The 26,760-nt window shown below is 34.5% G+C and overlaps 1 long non-coding RNA gene and 1 other non-coding gene across 2 annotated transcripts; one reads left to right on the top strand and one right to left on the bottom strand.

Moving 5' to 3' along the window:
- Positions 1 to 1,519: 1,519 nt before the first annotated feature.
- On the bottom strand, positions 1,520 to 24,290 carry LOC116422294. The gene is made up of 3 exons (XR_004232878.1): positions 23,778 to 24,290; positions 6,213 to 6,265; positions 1,520 to 1,836 (listed from the first exon to the last, which is right to left on the bottom strand). It is a non-coding gene; the product is annotated as an uncharacterized LOC116422294 (long non-coding RNA).
- LOC111720203 lies at positions 9,883 to 9,986 on the top strand. The gene has a single exon (XR_002769993.1). It is a non-coding gene; the product is annotated as a U6 spliceosomal RNA (small nuclear RNA).
- Positions 24,291 to 26,760: the final 2,470 nt, after the last annotated feature.

A 26,760-nucleotide genomic window follows, 5' to 3' on the forward strand; every position in this document is an offset into this window, starting at 1 on the left:
TACATTGTTGTTGGAACTGTGAGTGGATCCAACCTTTCTTGAGAGCAATTTGGAACTGTGCTCAAAAAATTATCAAACTATTCATACCCTTTATTCTAGCAGTGTTTTTATTGTGCTTATATCCCAAAATGCTCTTAAAAGAGAGAAAGGGACCCACATGTGCAAAAATGTTTGTGGCAGCCCTTTTTTGTAGCCTCAAGAAAGTGGAAACTGAATGGATGTCCATCAATTGGAGAATGGCTGAATAATTTATTGTAAATGAATGTTATGGAATATTATTGTTGTATAAGTAACTTATGGATAAATTTCACAATATGAACAGGTATGGATGATTTGTTATCTCAATCAAAATGAAATAAATTTCTCCACTAATAAGATCATACTTCCATTTACATCTGAGTTTTTGAGGGATCTTCTCACTTTGTCTTGATAGTGTCTGTTTCTGTCTTTCTTTTGTCAGTGCACATCATAGTACTGGGAACATGGCCTGGGACATATTCACTTCTAAGACATGAGCATTAAAATTATTTCCCTTAGTTTTCAAGTATGAAAATATAAACTAAAAATAGATTTGACCAATATGGTTATGGTTCATCTAGGAGTAAGACATTTTTGGAGAAGTAACATTAGTGGCTTGAATGACTTAAGGTAATCTTAACATGCATGATTAATATAAATGGATCAATCTGAAATCAAAAAGACCTAGGTTTGAACTGTACTTTAGAAGCATGAATTCATTATTAATTAATAATAACATAATTAACAAATAAATAACAATAATTATTATTAAAATAATAATTGTTATTAATATTTGTTAGCATCCAACTTGGTAAAATTATTGCTTATGGCATATTATATTCATGGAGTATATATTTTAACTACTTAATAGCTTCTTTTTAAAATAGCTTTTTATTTACAAATGCATGCATAGGCAATTTTTCAGCATTGACAATTGAAAATCCTTTTGTTCCAACTTTTTCCCTCTTTTCCCCCACCCTTTCCCCCAGATGGCAGATTGACCAATACATGTTAAATATGTTAAAGTATAAGTTAAATACAATATATGTATACATGTCCAAACAGGTATTTTGCTGTTTAAAAGAGTCAGACTTTGAAATAGTATACAATTAGCCTGTGAAGGAACTCAAAAATGCATGTGGACAAAAATAGAGGGATTAGGAATTCTATGTAGTAGTTTTTAGTCATCTCCCAGAATTCTTTCCCTGGGTGTACCTGGTTCAGTTCATTACTGCTCTATTGGAACTGATTTTGTTCATCTCATTGTTGAAGTGGGCCACGTCCATCAGAATTGATCATCATGTAGTACTGTTGTTGAAGTAAATAATTATCTTCTGGTCCTGCTCATTTCACTCAGCATCAGTTCATGTAAGTCTCTCCAGGCATTTCTGAAATCATCCTGTTGGCCATTTCTTACAGAACAATGATATTCCATAATATTCATATATCACTATTTATTCAGTCATTCTCCAATTGATGGGCATCCACCCAGTTTCCAGTTTCTGGCCACTACAAAGAGGGCTGCCATGAACATTCTTGCACATACAGGTCCCTTTCCCTTTATTCATGGAGTATATTAAAAGGTCCATGTATACCTGTGTGTTAAAATGGGGGTAAAAGTTCTTTTTTTTTCAATCTGTTTTGATCGGCAATTATTAACAATTATCATACTTAGGAAGCACAAAGATAATTTTTAGCATACAGGTAGTTAATTTACTTCTTTTTATTTTTATTTTCCATCTTTATTATATTTTAAGTCTCTTGAGGTCAGGTATTGTCCTTTTCATCTTTTTTCTGTCCTAGAATGAAGCACAGTATCTGGAAAATAAGTTGTTAAAAATATTTATTGAAAGATGATTTGATTATTTGACAGTACCAACTTATTTAGAAAACATCAACCTGACATACATAATTTAGAAAAAAATAACTGTTCAAAACATTACCATTAGTCAAGGGCAACTAAAATCTATTATTGAAGTTTTTAAAGAAAAAAAACAAAAACCTCTTTATTAACACTTTATGGCAAACTTCAGAAAACAAGGTCAGATGGACCCTTTATATGCTATGTGCAATAACTTTTAATCTGCCTTCTCTGCATCTGTGTTCTGTATCTTCAACAGACAATCACTTTGAAATTGGACTTTTTTTCTATTTTGTTTAAAATATATAACAGGAATATCTTATACATCACCTTCAGCTCAACTTAGCATAAAGGATAGAGGTTATATACGCTTTGAAATGAAATTGTAGAATGCTGCCAGGTTCAATTATTTTGTGAAAGGAGAATTTGTAATGGTGAAATTCACATAAGATATAAACTTTATTGATTTTTAAATTTTCTTTGAAAAGGAATATAATATTTGCATAAATTTCAGATGAACCACAAAGATTGAACAGACAAAATTTCAGCAGTTATATAACAATAAATTGATCCCTTTCTTCTTTTCCTCTGAAAAATAGCATTTGCTGATAATTTTATGATTAAAATCATAAGTTTAGAAAATAAGTTATAACACATTTAATTCTACTACAGAGACACATTATATTTTAATTCTATACAGATTAATGCTATATACCTTTCATTTTAATGTTGAATTAATAATTTTTTTCATCAGTAGTTAAGTAGAGTCCTGTTAATTCATAGCTTGCATTGGATTCTCTTATCTGAGACTGTTTCCTTAAAATGTCTCTGAGTCTGTCTACTACTCCACATGTAGATCTAAACAGGCAGATATATTACCAGGTTGTCATAGAAAGTTGCAGAATTACCAGATAACTGATCCAAAACAGAGATGTCCATGTAAACCACTCAAAACCAATGAATATTATACTTTTTTTTCTCCACAGAATTTGAACCTCATAATTATTTTCTTTTTTGTTATCTATAATTTCTTATTTTAAATATATAATAAAGTTATCATGTAATTTTTTTCTCCCCTACTCTGTGTGTGTGTGTGTGTGTGTGTGTGTGTGTGTGTGTGTGTATAATGTCAAATCACTCTATACATATAAATCGATATGGGAGAGGGATGGGAGTATAATATCATTCTGTACATACTTATTTTTACCTTTCATTTATCTGGATGCAGATAGTGTTCCTTCACAAGCCTTTTGTGTTTAATTTGGTTATTTCTAATAGTTAAAATGACTCAGTCACTCAAAGTTTTTCTCAAAACAATATTGCTATTACCATGTTCTTTTGGATCTAATTTCACTCTTCCTTATTCATGCAAGTCTATTAATGTTTTTTTTCTAAGGACATTGAGCTTATAATTTTTTAATATAATACAGTAGTTATTATTCCATCACTATTATATACCAAAACTAACTACTTTGTTCTGCCAAATATTATTTTACTCTGTAGATTTTAATAATAATGTTCTTGGGTTTCCTCCTACCTATAAGATTGCTCCTATTTCATTTGATGTGTTATCATCCATGTCAAATCCCCTAATTGTAGATATATTTCAACTTTCTTCTCTAGATTATGTTCTCTTTTATCTCTTATTCCCTACTAATTTCATCAGCTTTTGTCCATCTAATTATTTATTTATATAATCATATCAGCAATTAATAAACATTTTTAACAACTTGTTATTTTCCAGGTACTTTGCTTCATTCTAGGACAGAAAAAGATGGAATGGACAAAGAGACTTAAAATATAATAGTAATGAAAAAAATCAAAATAAATAAATATTTATATCTCTTACTCAAAAGACTTCTAGATTTTTGTAATCATTTGTAGTCTGTCTTGAGTTTCAATTACATATCATCAGTCAGTAAGTGTGTTAATAAATATTGATTAAGCACCTCCTTTCTGTCAGGCACTAGCATACTAAGCATGGAGAACTCAAAAAAGAGCTAAATTGTTGCCACAGTCCTCAATGCACTCACAGTAATATGAAGGAGATGTACAAATATATATATATACACAAATAAGTCATATACATGATAAATGAGAAATAATGGAAACAGGGAAAACACTAAAATTAAGAGATTTTGAGAAATGTTTTGAGGAAGATGGGATTTTAATTAGGACTTAACAGAAGCAAGTTGGAAGAGATGAAAAGGGAGAATATTTCAGCAAAGGGGAGGGCCAGAGAAAATGATCGGAACTGAGAGATGGCTTTTCTGGCTCTGCATCCCTTCCCCTCCAGTAACTTTTTTGATCCCTCATCATTTCTTGACTTAACTGTTTCAGTTGTTAACCTTGCTTCAAGTTTGTCCTCTCTCCAATCTATTCTCTATCCTTAAAGCAAAAATCTCATACCACTCTATTTAGTAAACTCTTGTGACCATGACTTCTAGGATCAAATACAGTCTTCTCTGCTTACTATTTAAAGTTTCTCATAATCTGACTCCCTCCTTCTTTCATAGCCTAATAAGCAATAAGTCTTCAGTAAGTGCCAAACATATGCCAGGCACATATTCTTCTTCACATACTCTGATTGTTTCACACTCTGATTCATCCTACATTCTAATGCTTCCTTGAAAATTATATTCCCATGTTATATCAGTGACTTTCTTAAGGTTCTTACTCAAGTGACGAATATGTTCTTCTTTTTAAGTCTGACTCTTTAAATCCCTAGTTTTCCTCAAATCTCAGTCAGGTGCCACTTCCTTAAGAAAGCATTTCCTGATCTTCCTGCTGATAGAGTCTCCTTCCCCCAAGTCCCTCATTCCCAAATTATCTTTCAATCATTTGGAATGTTGTGTATATATTTCTATGCATATACACTGTCTTACATTATAATGTGCACTCTCTGTATTTAACTCCTGATACTTAATGTTTGCTTAATAAATATTAATTAATTTATAATATATAATCTCATATTTCAAAAACAGCCCACTTAATATAGAAAGTGAAATGAATTAATGTCTTTTTGGAAAATCACTTTGTTCCAAAAATATTTTAAGTTACAAGTTATTAGAATTTATTTAAAATCATGGCAGAAAAGGATTTCTACATCATAAGACCCCAAAATATCTCCAATAAATTTTAATGGCTGATATTTCCTCTTAAAATCAAAACAATTTTTTGAAAGAGAAGCATATTAAGTCAATGTGAAACATTAATGTTTGTTTTAATTGGTATACACATCCATTAAATTTTAAAAGCAGGAAGGGGCAGGCTGAGTCAAGGTGGTGGACAGGACACACACTTCTTTCTGAGTTCCTCTACTACCCTCAAAACTATTTACAAAATTCAGCCTCTGAATTAGTGGTGGGCTGTCAGAACCCACAAATATTGCAAGTACAACATATTACCAAAAGAAGATAATCTTGAAGATCTTAAGGAAAAGGTCTGTTTTCATCAGGCAATAGAGGAGGCCAGACGCAGTCACACATAGACAGGCAGGCATAGCACAGAAGCCAGCATAAGGTGAGCAGACCAGGGGCACGGGGCAGTCTCCAGGGCAAAGAAACTGCAGGGAAAACTCTACCACAGTGTCAGCTACTCTGTTCTGGTTACATGAAAAAAAATAGCTCAGTTAAAATAAAAAAAAAATAAAATAAAACTGAGTTAAAAAATAAAATAAAATAACTCCCACTTACTTTTTGGTAATTGATTATTTCTATCTTTTGGCATTTGATTTTGAGTTCTTTTAAAGAGTTTTCTATCAGACTTTTGAATGAAATTGAAATTTAATAAAATATAGTTTCTGCCTTTTGTAGGATACATTAAAGTTCAGAAATATTAAATAAATATATTCCCAAATATGTTTAAATTCAGAAGAGAAATAAAATTTTGTTGAGATCTCAAGGGGAAAGTTGGTGTTAAAATAAAAGACACAAGAAATATTTGATGGGGAATGATGTATTTCAGCAATTCAAAGATATAGAGAAAGGAAAGCTTGAAATAGTATTATGTAAATTTAGCTAATGCATAGTTTATGTAATAGAGTAATAATATGACAAATGTAAGAAATACAGTTTGACATTAAAAAGAATCTTGCAAAGAAAGCAAAACTATTTGCTCAATCTGACAAAATCATGAAATCAGGGAAGTGGGATTAAATGTAAAGAAATGAAAAACAGTTTTATTTGGCATGAGAAAGAGCACATAGTTGGGGGAATTATAGCCAAATCTTTACACAAGGAGAAAATAGCTAGGTAACACAAAAGATAAAGCACTGGAAGTGATATCAGAAAGATTTATCTTCATGAGTTTTAATCCAGCCTCAGATACTTACTTTTTTCATAATTCTGGGCAAATTTCCAAATCCTGTTTTCCTCAGAGCCTCATCTGTAAAATGGGATGGAAATATAAATGAAAACCATTTCAGATCTCTGCCAGTAAAACACCCAGATATGGTCATTAATGGTAGAACAGGAATGAAATGAGGGAACAGCAGCATGTGCATATCAGTTATGTGGACATAGTATAAACAGAATTCCAAGCAAGGAAAGAATAGTGATAGGAATATCTGTCAAAAGTTGGATTTTAAGCCAGGTTGATTAAAGACAAGGAGGAGCCTGTATTAAAATGAAAAACTGAAAGGAGAGGAGAAACACTACTAAAATTGAACAGGAATCAGTAATAAGTGGCATATAAGATGAAAAGAAAAAAAAACAACAACAACAAAGATTTGGAAAGGGGTAACTGAATGACTGGTGGAGCTGTGAATAAAAAATATGATCCATAAGAGGACCACCTTCCAGGAATTTTGGACAATGACAGTTTGAAATTTCAGTGAAATATTAAAATAATCTGTGTCTAGGTATTTGGTGATACACATGAGGGACTTGAAAGAGAAGTCATGGATTAAGCACACAGGTTTGATGGCCATCTGGATAAAATTCATCATTTGATTTATATAAAAAATAAAATTTGCAAGGCAGAGGATATAAAAAGAAATCTTAAATGAATGGGAAAAGATGCAAGAAATAAACAAAGGAAACAACTCTCTGGGATGGAGAATTAAGAAAACAAAAATTTATACTTTTTAAAAATAAATTTATTGCATTTTAAAAATCCTCTACAATTATTCTCTAAGACTATATTTGTTTTCTTTATTTTTGTTTGTTTGCTTGCTTTAATAAAATTACTACTCATAAGAAGCAATTCCTTTACTCAGTATGTGGCTTTGTTAAAAAATTTTTTTGCATCTTTTCTCTTGCCATCTTGTTTTCTTTTCCATTTTCATCTTTACTCATTGTTATTTCTATTTGTCCATTGGTTGTCATATATATATATATTAATATATACACACTAAATGAAATTAAATGAAACAAAATAGTTTCAAGGTAGAGAAATTCAGAACAATTATGACTTTACTTTAAATTCTTCTATTAAAAATCTGAATCAGTCTGTGCCTATATGAAACTACTAATTAAAACGTTTAATGGATAATATTGCTCTCCAAGCTTTCATTTACCTGTTAAAAACAAAAACTATTTTGATGACAAACATGTGTGTGTGTGTGTGTGTGTGTGTGTGTGTGTGAGAATTAGACCACACATTGAAAACATTTGATTCAATAGGCCAGCTCCCTAGTGTATGAGTAAGTTGTGGAGCCCAAGAGAATGTAAACACAACAGATGGTTCCATAAACATAGTAATCATATGGCTGAGTACTGCATTTATATTGACATCTGCTCTGTTTACATAGCCTATCTCGGACACAGAAATCTTTCAACTTTAAGAAATTGTGGCACTCATTAGTAATGTTCATCAACCATCTACCACAGAAGCATAATACTGAAAAATCTGGAAATCTTCCCTGTAACCATTCTTAACTTAAAATATCTGCAAACAATTTTCATGAACATCTTTTAAATTAATTACATGCATACTAAGCCAAAGCTTATTACAAGTAATGCATTTACATATCCATCTGTTTGTATTTACAAAGTCAAGACCCCCTGGGATATCAAAGAATTCCTCTAGAAGTTCCTAGTATTTGTAGTCCCTTTGCCATACTTGTCAATGTTCCTAGACATTAATTAATCAGGTAAAAAACTTTAGCCAAAGTTATAAAAATCAAACTGGTTTAGTTCTTTTAATGTGGAGCTTATAGATTTCTAAAGTCTACATTCAAAGATTATGTGAGCCTTAGAAACTAAGAAAACAATTCCACTATTTTCTAAAAGTTTTTAAGTGAAGATAAAACTTTTTTTTAAAATTTAGTTTCTCTATTTTAAAAAATGGAATGTCTTAATTTAAATATTAAGATAAAGGAAGTACATAACTAAGCTATTATTGCACAGTGCCCTCATTCTTTCTATTCCTCATACTTCTTAGTATCATTTAATTTTTGTTCATTCATAAAATAAATATAAAACTTAATTTATTTATGTATTTGATTGATGTATGCATTCATCAATTTCTATCTATAACATTTCTCTTAGATTGTTAACTTAAAGAGGATGAGTTAGATTCAATTCTATGTAGGTTCAAATATTTGAAGGTATTGAATTACCTTGAACTTGCTAGAAAGAATATTTATATCATAAATTATTATATCTTGTGAGTTCATACCACATTGTATCTTATTATGGAAAGTAACCTTAATCCAAAGCCCATGGGGAAAGGAATTGATTCTCATTAGTGGAGATTTATACCTCAAACTTATACCCAGAGATAGGTCAGAGTTGGTGAAAACTGGAGGAAGTAACATTGTTTAGGGTTTTCTGAATTCTAGATTCAAGAGAGAAAATACATGATGCAATTATCTCTTCAAGGTCATGAAGGTCAAAAAAACTTTGGAAATAAGTTGATTTGTAGAATTCTAATTATGTGGTTATGTGGTTATAGGGATTTTGTGAATTTTTTCTCTGGATAAAATGTGGGAGTTGTTCTTTCTTGGAGTATAACTCATTTCCAATGGGAGAGGTTCCTTTTTTGTAGGTTTCCTAGTAAATACTGTAATATGTATCTCTGCTTTGTGTTTTTGTTTTTCCATTGACTTTTTTGTTTGTTTCTTTGTGGCTATTTTCTTATATGAATTCATCATAGAATTTACATCTGTAGGAAGCACATCAGACCAGGATACAAAGCTTAGAACTCCTCTTTTAGAAATGATGATCAGGAGTTTAGTTTCAACTTTAAAAATATATCATCTAGAATAATAACACATAAGGGAGTAAATTAAAATAATTTTAGCTCAATACAAGTTCTTTCTGAGGAAAGCAGAGTTGTACCCAGCCTATAACCCCAGCTTCTTGCTTTTTCTCCTAGAAGGATTTAAACTGACCCTTGGGATAAAAATAGGGAGAAAAGATGCTAGAGATATCTATTATTGACTCATTGCAAATCACATCAAAATAGCCTAACTGCAATCATATTATAGTTGTTGCCATTCAATTATTTCAGTTATGTTCCACACTTTGTGACATTTTTTTTTAGCAGAAATAGTGAAATGGTTTGCCATTTCTTTCTCCAATTCATTTTGCAGAATTGTAAACTGAACTTAACTGATGTTACGTAACATGCTTAGGATCACACAGCTAATAAATGTCCAAGGTCTGATTTGAACTCATAAAGATGAATTGTCTTGTCTCCAGGCTGAGTATTCTATCCACTGTGCCACCTGACTACATACTGTGCCATCTCAAAGTTGTATTACAATATAGTTGTATGTGTATATATAATATAATATTATAAAATATATTAATTATATTATGTTAGGTTATGCCATTTCAAGTCCTATCTTATCATACCATATTATATTGTATTTAATATGTACTGTGTACATATTTAAATCAATTAACAATTATTTATTACTGCTATACTTTATCCCAGGATAAACAGACAAAATGGGAGCTAAATAGACAAAAAAAGCCAATAATAATAAGCAATACTAGCTATAAAGGAACTCACATTATATTAGGGGAGAAGAAATGTACATTAAAAAGTACATAGTGCCTGGTTTGGCAGCACACATACTAACATTGGAATACAAGGAAGATTATTATGGCCAGTTTGCAAGGATGATATGCAAATGCATGAAACATTCCATATTTAAAAATAAATTTATTTAGCAAATCATGTACAATATAAAACAAGAGTTTTATATATTTATTTATATATACAGAAGACATTAAGGATCTTGTTCCTGACAGTTAATTCCTTGCTATTATTCTGATTCACAGTCAGATGCATTTCTCCTTGGTATATTAGCATTTACAGGTACCTCACCTGAAGAAGAACCACTATTTTAAAAAGAACAATTCTTCTTTACTCAAAAACAGACTGGAATGATCTGTGAATGTTTGTTGAAAGAATGGGAAAAGATGATTCATGAAGGGTATGAAAAAATATTGAACAAAAAACTTGCAGAACAACATAATGCATTTGTGAAATTTATGAATGATAAGATAACATGTTGATATAGAGAACAGCCTCCTAGTTTTATTTCATGAATAATATTTCCTACATCTGTGAGCTGCCTAATTCCACACTGAGTTGTTGCAAGTGGTCCCAGTTAAGATGGGCAGCAATGCAGTTTTTTCTTCTCCTCCCCCAGAAACCCAGATTATTTCAGTGTTTTGTCTGGCAATCACTCTTAGACAGCAACCCAGCTGTAAACTGTTGCTACTTGTTTTAATAATAGTGGCCTCATTTTTGGCACCATTGCAATTTGGCTTTTTATGTTAATGATATGTGGATATTCTGAAAAAATGCTCTTCATTGGTTGTGTAAATAAAACTGTAGAATGACACGTGAGATCGAGGTTAATATAGTTTTATAATTGTGCATTACAACCAAGCTGTAATTCATCATTAATAATTTAGAATCTAGATGGTGGAGAAGGCACACGCAACTTTGTATGCTCCTCACATTCCTCTCATAACCAACTATTTTATCCAGCCTCAGACATAGCTCCTCACTGCTTAAATTCATGAAGATCAGAAGCATACAACTTACCACTGAAGTCAATCTGGAAGATCGCCAAGAAGGGTTTGTCCTGAGGGGCCAGGAACAGACTAGCACAGGCAGTGAGGGACTAGCGTCCTGCAGACCAGGGGCCGGGGTGATCTCTGTGGCTAGAGAAGTTATAGAGGCTATAGGCTAACTGCTCTGCCTTGATTACAAAGCAGTAAACTGGCAGAGGAATTAAAGCCTAAAACAGAGGGTACTCTAAAAAACACCAGAACCTAACAAGATCTGGCTGTAACTACTCAAACCCGAAGTGACTCAGGCAGACTGAAACACAGCCCTGCAGCCAGATCCTAGAGTTTGGGCTTTTGCAGGGCAGTTATAAACCCGCATGGCAGGGAGGTACAGCCCTGGGCAGCCTCTAATCAGCACAGTTAGGGGCTCGACCTGGGGCAATAAAACTTCCCCAACAGAACTGTGCTTCCCAGGGGCAGAAAGACTTTGGTCCCTGCAAATCCATACACTGCTCAACTGCTAATATCCACAGCCTCAGGGTTCTGACGTGGGATAGTGAAACTATCACTGCTCAGCGTCTAGCCGCAGGGCAGTTGTTATCTCACACAACTAGGGTTCTTTGCAGGGTACTTTCCGAGATCTGCCCTGCAGGCCTGAGTTACTTCTGGGTGGGGAACTCTTTCCCAGAGCACTCCAGTACTTCCCTGATTTTTGCAGCTGGCTAGTAGGACAGCTACCTGTCCATACACCTTTCACTGCTCTGCAGAGGAAGCTGGTTACCTCCTGGCCTTGAAGGCAGATCCTATAGGCTTTAACAAAATAAAGTAAGAAAATCAAAAGGACAATTGATAGTTTCTATTCAGAAAGAGAACACCTTTTCAAACCTGAAGAGACTAATAGCAGACAGTCTCCAGACAATTGTTGGTCCCCAATACAAAAGGCTCTCTTAGAAGAGACTATTAAAAACCTTAAAAAAGAACTGGAAGAAAAATGGGGAAAGGAAAGAGAAGCTATGCAAGAGAGTACAGAAAAGACATATAACTCACTAAAAGAAAAATTTAATAAAGTGGAAAAAGAAAACAACTCCCTGAAATGTGAACTGGAAAAGGTAAAAAACTCCCAAGAAGTGCAGGGAAACAGAATTTGTGAATTGGAAAAAGAAAATAACTCACTAAAAAAAAATTAGTGAAATGGGAAAAAAATTCCATAGAGCAAAACGACTCATCTAAAAACTCAATTGGACATATATAAAAAGAAGTAAAAAAAGCTAATGAAGAAAATAACTTACTAAAAATCAGAACTGAACAAATAGAAATGATTGATTCATTGAGACAGGAAGAATCAGTCAAGCAAAACCAAAAAAATGAAAGACTGGAAAAATATGTCAAATATGTACTTGGAAAAACAACAGACCTGGAAAATAGATGTAGCAGAGATAACCTAACGATCATCGGACTATCTGAAAATTATGATGAAAAAAAGAGCCTAGATACTATTTTACAGGAAATCATTAAAGAGAACTGCCCAGAAGTAATGGAACCGGAAGGTAAAATAGGCACTGAAAGAATCCATCTAACACCTTCTGAAAAAGATCCTAAAATAAAGATTCCAAGGAATATTGTGGCTAAACTTCAGAATTTTCAGACTAAAGAAAAAATTCTACAACCAGCCAGGAAAAAACAGTTCAAATACCAAGGTGACCAATAAGGGTCACACAAGATTTGGCTGCCTCAACATTAAAGGATGGAAGGGCCTGGAATTTGATATTCCTAAAGGCAAAAGAACTTGGAATGCAGCCAAGAATAAACTACCCAGCTAAGGTCAGCATTTTTTTCCATGGAAGAAGATGGACATTTAATGAAACAGAGGAATTCCATCTGTTTCTAAAGAAAAAAACAGACTTATACAAAAAATTTGATCACCAACAACAGGACGCAAGACAAGTAGAAAAAGGTAAAAGGAATGTTTGAGAACTGTATTTCTGTTGTGGATATACATAAAAACCACAAATATAACTTGATTTTACTGATATAGCATAAAAAAGGGAAGTAGAAATGGAAAGGGGATAGAGTCAGAAAAAGGGCAAAGGGGAGATAAAAAGAGGGAAACTACATGCATCGATGAGGCAAAGGAAACCTATCATATCTGACGGAACTTAGAGAGGGGGAGGAATATTGTGCGAATCTTACTCTCATCAGAGTTGGCTCAAAGAGGAAATAATTGACACGTGTTATACAGAGAATCTTCTCTCACCTCACTAAAAAGTGGGAGAGTAAAAGGGAAAAGGAAAAAGAGTAATAAGGGAAGGGTACAAGAAAGGGGAAGGGATGCAAAGGGAGGAAGAAGGGATACTAAAGAGGGAGAGCTGGGTGACACAAATGGGACCAATACGTTTAATACTAAGGAAGGGTGGAAGGAGGGTAAGAAAAGGAAAAGCATAAAATGAGGACATTAGGATGGCAGGAAATACAGAATTTGTAATTTTAACCGTAAATGTGAATGGGATGAACTCTCCCATAAAGAGGAGACGGATAGCAGACTGGACAAAAAGTCAGAACCCTACAATATGTTGTTTACAGGAAAAACATTTAAAACAGGGAGATACGTACAGAGTAAAGGTAAAAGGCTGGAGCAGAATCTACTACGCTTCAGGTGAAGTCAAAAAAGCAGGGGTAGCCATCCTTATCTCAGATCAAGCAAAAGCAAAAATTGATCTAATTAAAAGAGATAAGGAAGGAAACTATATCTTGCTAAAAGGTACTATAGACAATGAAGCACTATCAGTATTAAACATATATGCACCAAATGGTATAGCATCTAACTTCCTAAAGGAGAAGTTAAGAGAGATATGAGAAGAAAGAGACAGCAAAACTATAATAGCGGGAGATCTCAATCTTTCACTCTTAGATTTAGATAAATCAAATCACAAAACAAATAAGAAAGAAATTAAAGAGGTAAACAGAATATTAGAAAAATTAGGTATAATAGATCTCTGGAGAAAACTGAATGGTGACAGAAAGGAGTATACTTTCTTCTCAGCAGTTCATGGAACCTACACAAAAATTGACCATATATTAGGACATAAAGACCTCAAAAGTAAATGCAGGAAGGCCGAAATAGTAAATGCTTTCTTTTCAGATCACAATGCAATAAAAACTACATTCAACAAAAAGTTAGGTGTAAATAAATCAAAAAGTAATTGGAAACTAAATAATCTAATCTTAAAGAATGATTGGGTGAAACAGCAAATTATAGACACAATAACTTCACTCAAGATTACAATGGTGAGACATCATAGCAAAATTTGTGGGATGCAGCCAAAGCAGTAATAAGGGGAGACTTTATATCCTTAGAGTCTTACTTGAACAAAATAGGGAAAGAGGTCAATGAATTGAGCTTGCAACATAAAAACTAGAAAAAGATCAAATTAAAAAACCCAATCAATTACTAAACTTGAAATTCTAAAATTAAGAGGAGAAATTAATAATATTGAAAGTAAAAAAATTATTGAACTAATAAATAAAACTAAGAGTAGGTTTTATGAAAAAAACAATAAAATTGATGAACCTTTGGTAAATCTGATTAGAAAAAGGAGAGAGGAAAATGAAATTAGTACTCTTAAAGATGAAAAGGGAGAACTTTCCACCAATGAAGAGGAAATTAAAGAAATAATAACGGGTTACTTTGCCCAACTTTACGCCAATAAATTTGATAACCTAAGCAAACTGGATGACTACCTCCAAAAATATAGGCTTCCCAGATTATCAGAGGAGTAAGTAAATTGCTTAAATACTCCCATTTCAGAAAAAGAAATAGAACAAGCTATTAATCAACTCCCTAAAAAAAATCCCCAGGACCAGATGGATTTACATGTGAATTCTACCAAACATTCAAAGAAAAATTAGTCCCAATGCTTTATAAACTATTTGAAAAAAAAAGGGAATGAAGGCGTCCTACCAAATACCTTTTATGACACAGACATGGTACTGATACCTAAACCAGTTATGTTGAAAACAGAGAAAGAAAATTATAGACCAATCTCCGTAATGAATATTGATACTAAAATCTTAAAAAAAAAAGATATTAGCAAAAAGACTACAGAAAATCATCCCCAGGATAATACACCATGATCAAGTAGGATTTATACCAGGAATGCAGGGCTGGTTCAATATTAGGAAAACTATCAGTATAATTGGCCATATTAATAACCAAATTAACAAAAACCATATGATCATCTCAATAGATGTAGAAAAAGGATTTGATAAAATCCAACATCCATTACTATTAAAAACACTTGAGAATATAGGAATAAATGGACTTTTCCTTAAAATAATCAGTAGCATCTATTTAAAACCAGCAGTAAGCATCATATGTAATGGAGACAAACTGCTACCATTCCCAATAAGATCAGGAGTGAAACAAGGTTGCCCAGTATCACCGTTACTATTTAATATTATACTAGAAATGCTAGCTTTGGCAATAAGAGCCAAGAAAGAGATTAAAGGAATAAGACTAGGCAATGAGGAAACCAAATTATAGCTCTTTGCTGATGATATGATGGTATACTAAGAGAACACCAGAGATTCTACTAAAAAGTTATTAGAAATAATCCACAACTTTAGCAAAGTTGCAGGATACAAAATAAATTCACATAAATCATCAGCATTCTTATATATGCTTATATATCACTAACAAAATGAATTGTCAGAGTTAGAAAGAGAAATTCCATTTAAAGTAACTACTGATAGTATAACATATTTAGGAATCTATCTGCCAAGGGAAAATCAGAAACTTTATGAGCAAAACTATAAAACACTTTCCACACAAATTAAGTCTGATCTAACCAGCTGGAAAAATATTAAATGCTCTTGGATTGTGTGAGCAAATATAATAAAGATGACAATACTCCCTAAACTAATATATTTATTTAGCACTATACCGATCAGACTTCCCAAAAATGATTTTGATGACCTAGAAAAAATAACAACAAAGTTCATATGGAAAAACAATAGGTCAAGAATTTCAAGGAAATTAATGAAAAAAAAATGAAATGAAGGTGGCCTAGCTGTACTAGATCTAAAATTATGATATAAAACAGCAGTTACTAAAATCATCCGGTATTGGCTAAGAAATAGGCTAATTGATCAATGGAATAGGTTAGGTTCAAAGGACAAAACAGCCAATAACTTTAATTATCTAGTGTTTGACAAACCCAAAGACCCCAGTTTTTGGGATGAGAATGCATTATTTGACAAAAATTCCAGGGAAAATAAGAAATTAGTATGGCAGAAGCTAGGCATTGATCCACACTTAACACCATACACCAAGATAAGGTCAAAATGGGTTCATGATCTAGGTATAAAGAATGAGATTATAAATAAATTGGAAGACCATAGGATAGTTTACTTCTCAGACCTGTGGAGGAGGAAGGAATTTATGACCAAAGAAGAACTAGAGATCACTATTAATTATAAAATAGAAAATTTTGATTATATCAAATTGAAAAGTTTTTGTACAAAAAAACTAATGCAGCCAAGATTAGAAGGAAAACAATAAACTGGGAAAACATTTTTACAGTCAAAGATTCTGATAAAGGTTTCATTTCCAAAATTTATAGAGAATTGACTCTAATTTATAAGAAATCAAGCCATTTTCCAGTTGATAAATGCTCAAAGGATATGAACAGACAATTTTCAGATGATGAAATTGAAACTATTACCACTCATATGAAAGAGTGTTCCATATCACTATTGATCAGAGAAATGCAAATTAAGACAACCCTGAGATACCATACACATCTGTCAGATTGGCTAGAATGACAGGGAAAGATATCGCGGAATGTTGGAAGAGATGTGGGAAAACAGGGATACTGATATATTGTTGGTGGAACTATGAACACATTCAACCATTCTGGAGAGCATTTTGGAACTATGCTCAAAAAATTATCAAACTGTTCATACTCTTTGATCCAGCAGTGTTTCTACTGGGTTTATACCCCAAAGAGATACTAAAGAAGGGAAAGGGACCTGTATGTGCCAAAATGTTTGTGGTAGCCCTGTTTGTAGTGACTAGAAGCTGGAAAATGACTGGATGCCCATCAATTGGAGAATGATTGAGTGAATTGTGGCATATGAATGTTATAGAATATTATTGTTCTGTAAGAAACGACCAGCAGGATGAATACAGAGAGGATTGGCGAGACTTATATGAACTGATGCTGAGGGAAATGAGAAGAACCAGGAGATCATTATATACCTCAACAACGATACTGTATGAGGATGTATTCTGATGGAAGTGGATTTCTTTGACAAAGAGAAAATCTAACTTAGTTTCAATTGATCAAGGATGGACAGAAGCAGCTACACCCAAAGAAAGAATACTAGGAAATGAATGTAAACTGCTTGCATTTTTGTTCTTCTTCCTGGGTTATTTATACCTTCTAAATCCAATTCCCCCTGAGCAACAAGAGAACTGTTCGGTTCTGCACACATATTGTATCCAAGATCTACTGTAACCTATTTAACATGTATAGAAGTGCTTGACATCTAGGGGAGGGTGTGGAGGGAGAGAGGGGAAAAATCGGAACAGAAGTGAGTACAAGGGATAATGTTGTAAAAAATTACCCTGCCATGGGTTCTGTCAATAAAAAAGTTATTAAAAAAAAGAAAAGAAAAAACAAACAAACAAATGTATCTATGCAGTATACTTGTGCCTCTGGCTACTCCTTAGGACTTGACTTCTAAATTATAGATTGTTTGTACTCTGAAAAAAAATAATAATTTAGAATCTAATTCTAGAACAAGTAATCAAATAGTCTGTCATACTATCTGTGAAATAGTGAAGCAGAACATTTCCATATTCCATGAATTTGCATATGGATGAGGCTGGTAAATATGAATTTTATGATTTCTTGATTCTATGTCAGTGTTTAACAAGTGGGTATAGTTGCATTCTTATTTTCAGTATATCATTTTTACTACTATTTACTGCCATTGTTGTAACGGAATTGAGTTTGAAAAATAAAACATTTACTTCTTTAAAAGTGCTTGTAAATAATAATAATAAACAATATATATGGATTAATTGTCTTATAGTTATGGGAAAATAATAGAAGTTGAGGGATCAAAAAGGCTTTTGAAGAAGCTAATTTTAAAAAATTAATAATGGCTTTTTATTTTCAGAATACATGCAAAAATCATTTGCAAAATTCACCCTTGCAAACCTTCTGTTCCAAACTGTTCTTCTTCTGTTCCATCCACCCCCATCCTCTAGACACAAAGTAAATAAATATAGGTTTAACATCTGTAATTCTTCTAAACACATTTCCATATTAATCATGCTCCACAAGAAAAAAGCAAATCAAAAAGGGAAAAAAATGAGGAAAAAAGGCAAGCAAATAAAACAAGTTAAACCAGTGTAAATATTGTATATTTCGATCTCTAACTTCCTCTAAGTGCCAACCAAAATTCCTTCTTTTACTGGAAAACTTCTCTAGTCCCATTCTAGTGTATCTTATGTGTTAATTGATTCTTATTTATTCTATACATAGGTTCCTGATGTTTGTGTATGCTTTATATGTTATATTTTGCATGTTGTCTTTTCCATTAGATTCTAAACTTCTTGAAGTCAGGGGCTGTCTTTTTCCTCTCTTTCTTATCACGACTTATACTGATTTATATCAAGTCACTGGATCCAGATGGCTGTGGAGTGAAATGTAAGACAAGTAACCCTGTATATTTCTCCTTCATATAATCCAACTCAGTTGTATGTCATGGCATCATCTCCCCGATAATATGGTCCTTTTTGAGAACTAGGGACAAAAAATAACCTATGTGAACAGAGCTGCTATAGTAGGAACCCAACAGGTATATGCCATTTGGGAAACCAACCTTTCTTCCTTCCTTCCTTGATGCCTTCCTGTCTTCCTGTCTTCCTGTCTGCCTTCCTGCCTTCCTTCCTACCTTCCTGCCTTCCTGCCTTCCTTCCTGCCTGCCTTCTATCCTTCCTTTCTGCTTTCCTTTCTGTCTCCCTTCCTTCTTTCCTTCCTTCCTGCCTTCGTTCCTTCTTTCCTGCCTTCGTTCCTTCTTTCCTTCCTACTTTCCTGACTTCCTTCCTGCCTTTGTTCCTTCTTTCTTTCCTATCTTCCTTCTTGCCTTACATCTTGGCTGCCTTCCTGCCTTCCTGCCTTAATGCCTTTCTTCCTGCCTGATTTTCTTCCTGCCTTCCTTCCTTTCTGCCTGCCTGCCTTCTTTCCTTCCTTCCTTCCTTCCTTCCTTCCTTCCTTCCTTCCTTCCTTCCTTCCTTCCTTCTTGCCTTACATCTTGCCTGCTTTCCTGACTTCCTTCCTGACTTCCTTCCTTCCTGCCTTGTTACCGTCCTTCCGGCCTTACTTCTTGCCTGCCCTCCTGCCTGCCTTGCTTCCTTAATTCCTTCTTCCTTCTCTTCTTTTTCCTTAATTTATTCTTTACTATCTCTCCCTCCCTTTGTCCTTCTATTTCTTGCCTTCCCTCTTTCTCTTACCTGTACCTGTCTAAAAAGTGTATCATACTTTTACCTACAGATACTCTTTCTTTGATATATTTTATTTTTAAAAATTGTAACTTTTTATTGACAGAACATATGCCTGGCTAATTTTTTATATTATCCCTTGCCCTCATTTCTGTTCTGACTTTTCCCTTCCCTCCCTCCACCCTTTCCCCTAGATGGCAAGCAGTCTTACACATGTTAAATATGTTATAGTATATCCTAGATACAGAACTAACAACTGAACTGAACAATTCTCTTGTAGCACAGGAAGAATTGGATTAAGAAGGTAAAAATAACCTGGGAAGAAAAATGCAAACAGTTTACATTCATTTCCCAGTGTGCTTTCTTTGGGTGTAGCTACCTGTTTCCATCATTGATCAACTAGAACTGAATTAGATCTTCTCTTTGTCAAAGAAATCCATTTCCATCAGAATACATCCTTGTACAGTATCGTTATTGACGTATATAATGATCTCCTGGTTCTGCTCATTTCACTTAGCATCAGTTCATGTAAGTCTCTCCAAGCCTCTCTGTATTCATCCCACTGGCCATTTCTTACAGAAAAATAATATTCCATAACATTCATATATCACAATTGACCCAACCATTCTCCAATTGATGGGAATCCATTCATTTTCCAATTTCTAGCCACTACAAACAGGGTTGCCACAAACATTTTGGTACATACAGGTCCCTTTTCCTTCTTTAGTATTTCTTTGGGATATAAGCCCAGTAGTAGCACTGCTGGATCAAACAATATGCAGTGTTTAATAACATATGGGGCATAATTCTGGATCGCTCTCTAGAATGGTTGGATTGGTTCACAACTCTACCAATAATACATCAATGTCCAAGTTTTCCCGCATCCCCTCCAATATTCATCATTATTTTTTCCTGTCATCTTAGCCAATCTGACAGGTGTGTAGTGGTATCTCAGAGCTGTCTTAATTTGCATTTCTCTGAGCAATAGTGATGTGGGACACTCTTTCATATGAGTGGAAACAGTTTTAATTTCATCATCTGAGAATTGCCTGTTCATATACTTTGACCATTTAGCAACTGGAGATTGATTTCTTATAAATTAGAATCAATTTTCTATATATTTTGGAAATGAGGCCTTTATCAGAACCTTTAACTGGAAATATGTTTTCCCAGTTTGTTACTTCACTTCTAATTTATTTTGCATTAGTTTTGATTGTATAAGCTTTTTAATTTGATGTAATCAAAATTTTCTATTTTGTAATCAATAATAATCTCTAGTTCTTCTTTGGTCACAAATTCCTTCCTCCTCCAAAAGTCTGAGAGGTAAAGTATCCTTTATTCCTCTAATTTATTTATGATCTCATTCTTTATGCCTAAATCATGGACCCATTTTGATCTTATCTTGGTATGTGATGTTAAATATGGGTCCATGCCTAATTTCTGCCATACTAATTTCCAGTTTTCCACGCAGTTTTTTGTCAAATAATGAATCTTATCCCAAAAGTTGGCATCTTTGGGTTTGTCAAACTCTATATTGTTATAATTATTGACTCTTTTGTCTTGTGAACCTAACCTATCCCACTGATCAACAAATCTATTTCTTGGCCAATTCCAAATAGTTTTGGTGACTGCTGCTTCATAATACAGTTTTAAATCAGGTACAGTTAGGCCACCTTCATTTGATTTTTTTTTCATTAAATTCCCTTGAAATTCTCGATCTTTTGTTTTTCCATATGAATTTTATAGTTATTTTTTCTAGATCATTAAAATATTTTTTGGAAGTCTGATTGGTATAGCACTAAATAAATAGATTAGTTTAGGGAGTATTGTCATCTTTATTATATTCACTGGGCCCATCCAAGAGCATTTTTCCAATTATTTAAGTCTGACTTTATTTGTGTGGAAATTTTTTTTTGTAATTTTGCTCATATAATTCCTAACTTTCCTTTGGGAGATAGATTTGCAACTATTTTATGCTGTCGACAGTTATTTTGAATGGAATTTCTCTTTGTATCTCTTGCTATTGGATTTTGTTGGTGATGTATAAAAATGCTGAGGATTTATGTGGATTTATTTTGTATTCTCCAACTTTGATAAAGTAATGAATTATTTCTAATAGCTTTTTATTAGAATCTCTGGGGTTCTCTAAGTATACCATCATACCATCTACAAAGAATGAGACTTTGGTTTCCTCATTACCCTAAATTTCTTTAATCTCTTTCTCTACTCTTATTGATGAGGCTAGCATTTCTAATACAATATTGAATAATAATGGTGATAGTCAGCAACCTTGTTTCACTCTTGATGTTACTGAGAAAGGTTCCAGTTTTTCCCCATTGCATATGATGCTTACTGACAGTTTTAAATATAAGCTCCTGACTATTTTAAGGAAAAGTCCATTTATTCCTATCCTCTCAAGTGTTTTTATTAGGAATGGATGTTGGATTTTATCAAATGCTTTTTCTGCATCTATTGAGATGATTATATGGTTTTTGTTAATTTGGATATTGATATAGTCAATTATGCTAATAGTTTTCCTAATATTGAACCAGCCCTGCATTCCTGGTATAAATCCTACTTGGTCATAGTGTATTATCCTGGGGATGATTTTCTGTAATCTTTATGCTAATATTTTATTTAAGATTTTAGCATCAATATTCATTAGGGAGATTGATCTATAATTTTCTTTCTCTGTTTCCAACCTGCCTGGTTTAGGTATCAGTATCATGTCTGTGTCATAAAAGGAATTGGTAGGACTCCTTCAATCCCAATTTTTTCAAATATTTTATATAGCATTGGAGTTAATTGTTCTTTAATGTTTCATATAATTCACATGTAAATCCATCTGGTCCTGGAGATTTTTTTTCCTTAGGGAGTTGGTTAATAGCTTGTTCTATTTCTTTTTCTTTTCTTTCTTTCTTTCTTTCTTTTTTTTTTTAGCTTTTTATTTACAAGTTATATGCATGGGTAATTTTACAGCATTGACAATTGCCAAACCTTTTCTTCCAATTTTTCCCCTCCTTCCTCCAACCCCCTCTCCTAGATGGCAGGTTGACCAATACATGTTAAATATGTTAAAGTATAAATTAAATACAAATAAATTTATATGTCCAAACAGTTATTTTGCTGTACAAAAATAATCAGACTCTGAAATAGTCTAGAATCAGCCTGTAAAGGAAATAAAAAATGCAGGGGGACAAAAATATAGGAATTGGGAATCCTAGCTAATGGTTCTTAGTCTTCTCCCAGAGTTCTTACACTGGGTGTAGCTGGTTCAATTCATTACTGCGCCATTGGAACTGATTTGGTTCATCTCATTGCTGAAGATGGCCAGGTCCATCAGAATTGATCATCATATAGTATTATTGTTGAAATATATAATGATCTCCTGGTTCTGATCATTTCACTCAGCAATCAGTTCATGTAAGTCTCTCCAGGCCTTTCTGAAATCATCCTGTTGGTCATTTCTTACCCAACAATAATATTCCATAATATTTATATACCACAGTTTATTCAGGCATTTTCCAACTGATGGGCATCCACTCAGTTTACAATTTCTAGCCATTACAAAGAGGGCTGCCACAAACATTCTTGCACATACAGGTCCCTTTCTCTTCTTTATGATCTCTTTGGGATATAAGCCCAGTAGAAACAAAGCTGGATCAAAGGATATGCACAGTTTGATAAATTTTTGAGCACAGTTCCCAACTGCTCTCCAAAATCGCTGGATATATTCACAATTCCACTAACAACGTCCCAGTTTTCCCCGCATCCCCTCCAACGTTCACCATTATCTTTTCCTAGGCTAGAGAGAGGGCAGGAGACATGCTGGCCCCAGACAGTGGTGGAAAGCAAGGCTAAAGGAGAGAAGATGATGCTAGAGTGGCGAAATCGTGCTGGACCTTGGCAGTTTTGGGCTCCTGAAGCCGCCACACCTCCAGACCCCCGCCCCGAGCCCTGGAGCGTCCTCCCCACCCCTTCTGGGACGGTGGGTGTGGGCGCTTCAGACGTTAAAGGCTGGAGAAAGTCAATTTGTCTGGCAGAGCTCGCCTCGGAGGCTTGTGAACGAACCGAGGGTCACTGGTGTGGTACCCGCTGCCTCCCGACTGCCGTGGGCACTGCCAGGCTCTTCTTCATTACGTCTCCCTAGAGAGCAGCTGGAGCTGGATAGGAGGGAGTCACCAGCCTCACGAAGGGGTCAGCGAGCTGAGGACAGCCGGCGGCTCAAGAGCGGACAAAGGACTCAGCCACGGCCACTACCCCGTGTGGGAACTCCTTTTCCCCACTAAGCTCGAAGCTATTTCCAACCCAGCCCGGCTCCGGGAACCCAAACCAGCCCCCAGATCCTCTGCTGCTCATCCCCTTTAAGAAGAAAGAAGGAGAAAAATGTTCACTTCTCCTCCAGTAAACTCACCCACTGCATCCGCGGCTGTCCACACTGCCCAATCGGCAGCGGGCTCCCCAGCTCCCCGGCCGATCCGGCACTAGGAAGAGTCTCTAAGAACAAAAAAAAAGTCCATGTTTTAAGGCTCTGGCCGAGGCTGGAAGCTCTCCCTAGACTCAGACCCGCTGGTTTCCCTCCCCCTGCAGGACCAGCAGATTAGAATCGGTTGAAAAGAAGACCATCCAATCAGAGGCCGACTCATTCGGATGGGGAGGAGGGAGAGCGAGGAATGATCTTTAAATTTCTCCCAATCTTGAGCCTTGTGGGCACTCTCTGGAAGCTGGTGCGGACTCCCAGCCAGAGACTACCGGCACCAGGTGCGTGGGTCTAGCCTGGTGATCCCTCCACCCTTTAGGGGTCTCTGTATGACTATGGGCGGAATACGGAAACTGCCCCCGGCCTGGCCCGTCCCTTTAATGAGCACTCTCTGGGTTGAAAGGAACCAGACAATCTTTTAAAATGCCCAGCTATTTGGGCAGCTGGACTCCCTTGGGAAAAGATGCTGAAATCACATCTAGCTGAGGGCAGCTAGATGGCATAGTGGATAGTGCTTCAGAGCACCAGCCCTGAAGTCAGGGGAACCCGAGTTCAAATTTGTCCCAGACACTTAAAACTTCCTAGCTGTGTTACCCTGGCAAGTCACTTAACCCCAATTGCCTCAGAAAAAAAACAAAACAAAAACAAAAACAAACAAACAAACAAAAAAACTATAGGTTTGCTCTATTTCTTTTTCTAAAATGAGACTGTTTATTCTGTTTACTTCTTCTTCTGTAAACTGGGCAAGCTATATTTTTAAAGGTATTCTTCCATTTCATTTAAGTTATCGAATTTATTGGGATAAAGTTGGACAAAGTAACACCTAATTATTACTCCAATTTTCTCTTCATTAGTGGCGAATTCTCCCTTTTCATTTTTAAGACTAACAATTTGATTATCCTCTTTCCTTTTTTAATCAGATTTACTAAGGGTTTGTCATTTTGTTGTTTTTTTATAGAACCCACTCTTAGGTTTATTCATTAATTCAATAGTTATTTTACTTTCAATTTTATTGATCTCTCTTTTTATTTTTAGAATTTCAAGTTTAGTGTTTGACTGGGGTTTTTTAATTTGTTACTTTTCTACCATCTTTAGTGAAAAGCCCAATTCATTGACCTTCTCTTTCTCTATTTTATGCAAGTAAGCCTTTAGAGATATGAAATTTCCCCTTATTACCACTTTGGCTGCATCCCATACATTTTGGTATGATGCCTCATTATTGTCATTTTCTTGGGTGAAGTTATTAATTATCTCTATGATTTGCTGTTTCACCCAATCATTCTTTAGTATGAGATTAACTTAGTTTGCAATTATTTTTTGGTCTATTTTCCCCTGCCTTTTTACTGAATGTAATTTTCATTGCATCATGATCTGAAAAGGATGCATTTACTATTTCTGCCTTACTGCATATGGTCATTTTTTTTATAGGTTCCATGAACTGCTGATAAGAAAATACATTCCTTTCTGTCTCCATTTTGTTTTCTCCAGAGATCTATCATATCTAAATTTTCTGTTATTCTATTTACCTCTTTGACTTCTTTCTTATTTATTTTGTGGTTTGATTATCTAATTCTGAGAGTACAAGGTTGAGATCTCCCACTATTATAGTTTTACTGTCTATTTCTTCTTGCAGCTCTCTTAATTTCTCTTTTAGGAATTTACATGCTACACCACTTGGTGCATATATGTTTAATATTGTTATTGCTTCATTATCTATGCTACCCTTTACCAAGATAAAGTTTCCTTCCTTATCTCTTTTAATTAGATCAATTTTTGCTTTTACTTGATCTGCGATCACGATGTCTACCCCTGCTTTTTTGACTTCACCTGAAGAATAGTAGATTTTGCTCCAACCTTTTACCTTTACTCTGTATGTATCACCCTGCCTCAGGTGTGTCTCTTGTAATCAACATATTATAGGATTCTGGCTTTTAATTCAGTCTGCTAACCATTTCCTTTTTATGGGGGAGTTTACCCCATTCACATTTATGGTTAAAATGACCAATTCTGTATTACTTGTCATCTTGTTAACCCCTGTTTATGCTTTTCTCCTTTCCTTTCCTCTTATCGCCCTCCCCAGTATTAAACTTGTAAGCACCACTTGCTTCTCATAGCCCTCCCTTTTTAGTATCTCTGCCCCCACCTTAGAGTTTCTCCCCCTATCTTATCCCTTTTCCTTACAATTTCTATATTCCCTTCCACTTAGCTAACTCCTTCCCTTTTCACTTTTCCCCTCCCACTTTTCTTTTCTTTTCTTTTTTTTTTAAAAACTTTTTATTGACAGAACCCATGCCAGGGTATTTTTTACAACATTATCCCTTGCACTCACTTCTGTTCCGATTTTTCCCTTCCCTCCCTACACCCACTCCCCCAGATGGCAAGCAGTCCTATACATGTTAAATAGATTACAGTATATCTTAGATAAAATATATGTGTGCAGAACCAAACAGTTCTCTTGTTGCTCAGGAAGAATTGGATTCAGAAGGTATAAATAACCCGGGAAGAAAAACAAAAATGCAAGCAGTTTATATTTATTTCCCAGTGTTCTTTCTTTGGGTGTAGCTGCTTCTGTCCATCCTTGATCAATTGAAACTGAGTTAGATCTCTTTGTCGAAGAATTCCACTTCCATCAGAATACATCCTCATACAGGACTGTTGTTGAGGTATATAATGATCTCCTGATTCTGCTCATTTCACTCAGCATCAGTTCGTGTAAGTCTTGCCAATCCTCTCTGTATTCATCCTGCTGGTCGTTTCTTACAGAACAATAATATTTCATAACATTCATATACCACATTTTACTCAACCATTCTCCAACTGATGGGCATCCATTCATTTTCCAGCTTATAGCCACTACAAACAGGGCTGCTACAAATATTTTGGTACATACAGGTCCCTTTCCCTTCTTTAGTATCTC

The sequence above is a fragment of the Sarcophilus harrisii genome, chromosome 3 (assembly GCF_902635505.1).
Source record: "Sarcophilus harrisii chromosome 3, mSarHar1.11, whole genome shotgun sequence".
In the NCBI taxonomy this organism is placed as follows: domain Eukaryota; kingdom Metazoa; phylum Chordata; class Mammalia; order Dasyuromorphia; family Dasyuridae; genus Sarcophilus; species Sarcophilus harrisii.